The sequence below is a fragment of the Ochotona princeps genome, chromosome 9, assembly GCF_030435755.1.
Source record: "Ochotona princeps isolate mOchPri1 chromosome 9, mOchPri1.hap1, whole genome shotgun sequence".
In the NCBI taxonomy this organism is placed as follows: Eukaryota; Metazoa; Chordata; class Mammalia; order Lagomorpha; family Ochotonidae; genus Ochotona; species Ochotona princeps.
In genome coordinates, this window is record NC_080840.1 from 11831179 (window position 1) to 11837178 (window position 6000).

Below are 6000 nucleotides of genomic sequence, written 5' to 3' on the forward strand. Positions count from 1 at the left end.
AAGGTATCGTAAAGAATAAATACAAAGGTGGAGAAGTCACAATTCCTGATCTTAACACATACTGCAGGGCAGTGCTAATCAGAGCAGTGTGGTGCTGGTATAGAAACAGGAGGATCAATGGAACAGAATAGAAACACCTGAAGAGAGCCCACATATGTACAGCCAACTAATCTGCGATAAGTTAAAGGGAAAAAAAAAAAAGTTTGGTCTCCTCAGTAAATGCTGTTGGCAAAATTGTGTAACAGCCTGAAGATATAGGAAGCATGACCCTCACCTGCTACTGTACACAAAAATCAAATCTAAATGGATCAGGGACCTAAATCTACGCCAGAAACCATCAAACTATTAGAAACAAACATAGGACTTCCTGTAAGATATAGGCACAGGCAAAGACTTCCTAGAAAATTTGTCGAAGCACAGGCAGTCAAAATCAACATTAACACCTGGAATCACATATAACTAACAAGCTTCTGTACAGCAAGGGAAACTGTCAACAAAACAACGAGGCAACCAACAGAATGGGAGAAAAATCTTTAAACACTACACAACAGGTAGGGGACACATATTCAGGATTTACAAAAAGCTTCAGAGAAACAGCAGTAAAACAAGTCAGTCAGTTAAGAAATGGATGAAGGAAATGAACACTTTCCAAAGGAACAAATCCAAATGGGTAAAAGACATATGAAAAAATGCTCAAGCTCCCTAGCAAGAAGGTAAATAAAAATAATGACACTGCGAAATTTTCTAATAAAATCTGCTGGCAAGCATATGGGGGAAAAGGTATCCTACTTCACTCCTGATGCGATCACAGACTGGTACATCCACTAAGGACGTCAGTATGGAAAATGCTCAGACAACTGAAATTTGATCTACCATATGAGCTAGCATTCTCATTCCTGGGAATATATCCAAACAATAACGTGAAACCTACATACAAGAAAACAACCTGCATCCCTATAGTCATAGCAGCACAATTTGCAATAGCAAAGATAACCCTGATGCCCATCAAAAGAGCAGTGGATAAATACACTGTGGTACATCTACTCTGTGGCATATTACTCAGGCATCAAAAAGAATGAAATTGCAACAAAATGTCTCAAATGGGACCACTATGCTCATTGAAATAAGCCAATCCCAAAAGGATAAGCATCATGTTCCTTCTGGTACAAGGCAACCTCCATGCAATGTACAAAACAATAAGACATATGAGTAAACAAGGATACACTTATATTCTCATAAACAAATGGTGCAATGAAGCTAGAGTAACAGGAAACAAAGGGGGAGAGCATCGCTTCTCAGCCTTTTGGCTAAGATCAAGTGTAGGAAACAAGGGGAACTGCAGCGTTCATCTCTACTCCTGAATAAATAAAGACCCCCAAAGAAATTGTTAAATACACATTGACACGACACTGTATTCTTTCACACTGTCTAAACCTACAATGTCATGATGCATGTAGATAGCAGAACATTGGAATTATAACTGTAGCTGATGGTTTACATTAATAAAACATAAAGAGTAAGTGGGGAGGGGAGAGAAAGAGAGTGAGAAAAGGAAAGGATAGGGAGGAAACCATATATCTAAAAAAACTGTATATAGGAAAATAATGATAAAAACAAACAAAAAATAAATAGCTGGTTTTGTGCAAGTTATCACTAAATGCTTCAAAATGTCCATCTTCCAAAGGAACTTAATGAGTCAGTACTCACTGAATTGTGAATAAAATCATAGAAGGAGACATTTGCATCAATGAGGATCATGCTTGACACACGACAAGGTTAAATAAATGTGATACTGCCAGAGACCAACCCAGCTGACTTGAGAGCTTGCAAAGGATGCATAGATCAGCGAGAAGATGAGAAGAGGCGTGAACCACTACGGCATGATGCCCATAATGGACAACTCAAAAAAGCTGCCTTCTTTATTCATATAGAAATCATCACAAGTTTTTGAACAATATCCAATTGTTTCATTTTTACTTCATGGTTAAGAGAACACAAAAACAGTCCTAAAAACATTATTATTATTTTACTTCAAAGAAAATATTTTCAGCAAACCATTACTCCTTCAAACCTATAGTCACCCGGCTGAAGCCAGGAACTCCATGTTTGGCAGCACATGCAGTTACATAGCGACAGGTGGTTTATTTATCCAAAATCAATTTTCACTAAACCTAAACTAATATTATTTAAAATATCAAGAATACAGAATTAAAGAGACATCTCATAAATGAAAGGAATTTTTTTAAAATAAAGCAAACATTTATTAAACTGTAATAAAAACATTCCATCAAATTACAAAACCTGAGCAAGAAAAACAAATGGCACATGCTTAACTGTAGTTGACATTCAAATAAAATTTGCATTCCCAAAATATTATACAGTAATTAGAAAATACCAGCCAAAGTAATATTAGGATACTTTTACGTGTGATCTCAACAAATTTGAACAGAAGCAAATTTTAACAAAAGTAAATTTTACAGTGAAACATAGCAGTAGATTAAGGATCTTAACATGTTTATTTTACTGCTATTTGACACTATGATACAAAAAGAAGAGGATTTACTTGACATTTTTAATAAACATCTCATGGGCTGTTGAGTGCCTTACTGGTGAAAAGATTTAACTGGCTAATCTCATCAATCCATTTTGTACATTTAGTAAGCATCATCTCTGCCCTACATAACTCTTAATGCAATTCACAGCACACAAATGGTTACCATATTAAATACATAATCAACTCGGACTTCTCAACAACGAGGAAATTGGTAAACCATCAAATGGACTGCTTACCATACACTTTCCTCATAACTAAATAACACACAAAAAAATCAAAATAATATTTGTCATCACTCTAAACTATTGCCAGCAACTGACAGAAACTGCCAATTTGCCATATTCATGTTGACAACGTGCTAAATATACTCTGCTGTTACTTCATCCATGGAATGCCTACATGCCTAGAACAGAGAATTTTCTCCTTCTCTTGCCGTGGGACCTGACTTGCAGCAATCTATATTTAGATCAGAACTCCATGGGCACTTGATGAACTCCACCTTTCCATGTTGGCTTCCTTATATGAGAGAGAATATATGGTATTTATTCTTTTGTGATTGACTCATTTCGCTGAGCATAATAGTTTCTAGTTGGGACCACCTGGTTTTGAATAGAATAATATCGTTCTTCTTGACAGCTGAATAATATTCCATAGAGTAGATGTACCACAGTTTTTTTAACCATTCTTCCTTAGACACACATCTGGTTTGTTTCCATGACATTGCTATTGTGGATTGTGCTGCTGTGAATATAAAGACATAAATCATAGACTCTTTATCAAATCTTGTAGTCAGTCATATACTAATTACCATCACTTTGACCTAGTACTGATTCAATTGTTTTTTGTTCTTCTGTTAGAGGGAAGTGAAAAGGTTCAGGGCGACTCAGCCTTTCTTCGAATGGAGGGCTTTTACAAAAAACTTCTTTTTATCTTTTCTAACTATTTGCTTTCCCTAAATATAAGTGCCATTATAAGGTAAAAGTTTTAAACCATTTTTCTCTGGTGATTCACAACATTTGTCTCCCTTTAGAACATGCCTGATATACTTTCTGCTTTATGTGGTGGGAAGCCAAATGCATTATTTCATGTGTTGAACAATTTGTCAACAGTTTGAGGCTGCACTGTAAACAAACTCTTTGTATCTTCATGACTGCCATCTGTTCTAAGATATTATCAAGACATTTCTTATGGATAACATCACGCATCTTAGAGTAAGTTCCAGGCCAAAAGTGGGCACACAAGAAGACATTTGAAAACAGTATAGACTCAGTTGTGCTAGTCTATGCTTATGGGTGTGTCTCATTGTCTTTAAATTACTAAAGACCCTTTTACCATGACACGATTGGTAAAATCAGTTTCCATTATTAAACCAGTTACAGAAATCATTTCACATTTGCAGAAAAACAACAACACTCTCAGGAGAATTCCAGGAAATATCAGAGACGGGATCAAGTGTCCATACAATGGGGCGATGCAGCAATGAGGTAATTAGAGACATTCTACTGGGCCTTGCCATGCAGCCAGAAACTCCTCGTAGCCTTGCTAACCGAGGAGCTGTGCTCGTCAAACCCACATGCCATCTGACCCAACTGCTTGGCCCCCCAGCATGATACTAACTATAATGATGATTATGAGCAAGATGTTGATGATGTTACCCTGTAGAGAGAGTATAGATTCCCGTTCCCCAATGCAGACATTGCCATTCTTGGCTTGTTTTCAGAAATGCCGTGGAAATTGCATTTAACACAATTCTGTCTGTATTCACATAATGGAAGGGAAGAAGCTGCAGTGTAATTTTCTGGTATTGTCAATAACAACCATAGTAGTAAGAATAATAGCTGATGTTGAATGCATTCTAACAATAGCCTTTGTACTGTATTAAGCAAATGTAAAATCATCCTCATACCACTATTTTGATGAAACTTACAGCTTTGAAAATAAGCTACTAGGTCCACTCATTCAAAACATTTAGAACTAACACAAACCTGGTTCTTTCTGACTCCACAGGTGTAATTTTTGACCACCTTAAACTGTGATTCTCATACCATAACAAAAGATAACTTTGGGCTAAGCCACATGAACAATGTCAGAAGCTGTGGGGAAAAATCTTGACAACTATTTGAGTTTGGGATGAAAGACAAGTCAGGAAAACATCATGCTTGAGGATCAAGCTTGCTGCAGTGTGTGTCTGCCTGTATCTGGTTCTCTGTTGGCTTTCCCTATTAGTATGGGGAAGTATCCTAATATACTCACTTATTTGATTCTTTGAATTCTTACAAATCTACCACTTTGTGTATGCAGCAAAATTACACAGCTCTCACAGAACATCTATCAGTGTACTAATGGAGTCTAACAGACAACAGACATTCAATCACGATTTTTCAATCTACTGCATGGCTGTACAAGACCATAAAGCTAAGTTTTGTCAGATTAGTTCACAAAGCCGTAAGTGCATGAGGGCTAGTAGTAACCCATCCTAACATGTCATGTTGTGTTCAGAGTTGAGACGAGCAGGATCATGATGTAGTTCTATGAAGAGGCAGGTCATTTTCTCATGTTGCTAACCATTACTGTATAGCTATATTTCCATCTGTTTATACAATATGAGCAGTAATGAGAAAAGGGCCATCTTGAGAAAATAAAGGTTTCGTTTGATAGGTGGGCTGAATCTGCAGAGGAGTGATCCTTGAAAATCATTTTCCCAAGAACAGAATGCTGTTCAACACATCTTGCCTTCCACTTTGTTTTTGGAAACAAGTGGCCCGAATTAAGAAAATATGCACACAAATAGGGGAGCAGATAGCAGGTCTAATAGTTCAAGGTCCAGAATGAGAAAGACTGGGAGATTAGGTTCTAAGGGATCTAGAGACATGGGAAGGTAAGAACCACATCACAGAGCAGGACACACATTCATCTTTTCGTTGCGAGTTATCGCCGATGAGAACTTAACCCATACAGTGGCACTAAACAACCAGAAACATAGGATGACACAGTCAGTTAACATCAGGCAGTCTGCCCTGATACTAGGCCATCTATCTTCTATATCCTGCTGGGTAAGTTAACTGATTCTCTATTTAAATTGGATACCCTTTAGTGCTTTCTATCATTCCAATGAAAAAAGGTCTACAGATTCCAGTCCTCATATATGAGAGACATTGGAATACTATAAAATCACAATATGAGATTTGAAAGCACTTAAACTTCCCTTTTGTTGCTTTGTTTCTGAGCTGAGCACCTTTGAACACATTGATTCATCTTTCTGAAATTTAAATACAGGTGATATTACTAATTTCAGGGTAGCCATAAAGGACTAAAGAAATCATGCTTTTAAAAAGGCTTGGTGTATTGCTGTCATACAGCTATCTTGAGTAAGGGCCAAATAATGTCCCTGTAATCAGAGCTGTGTAGTAAAGTGATAGGCTGTGAACAACAGACACATAATGATC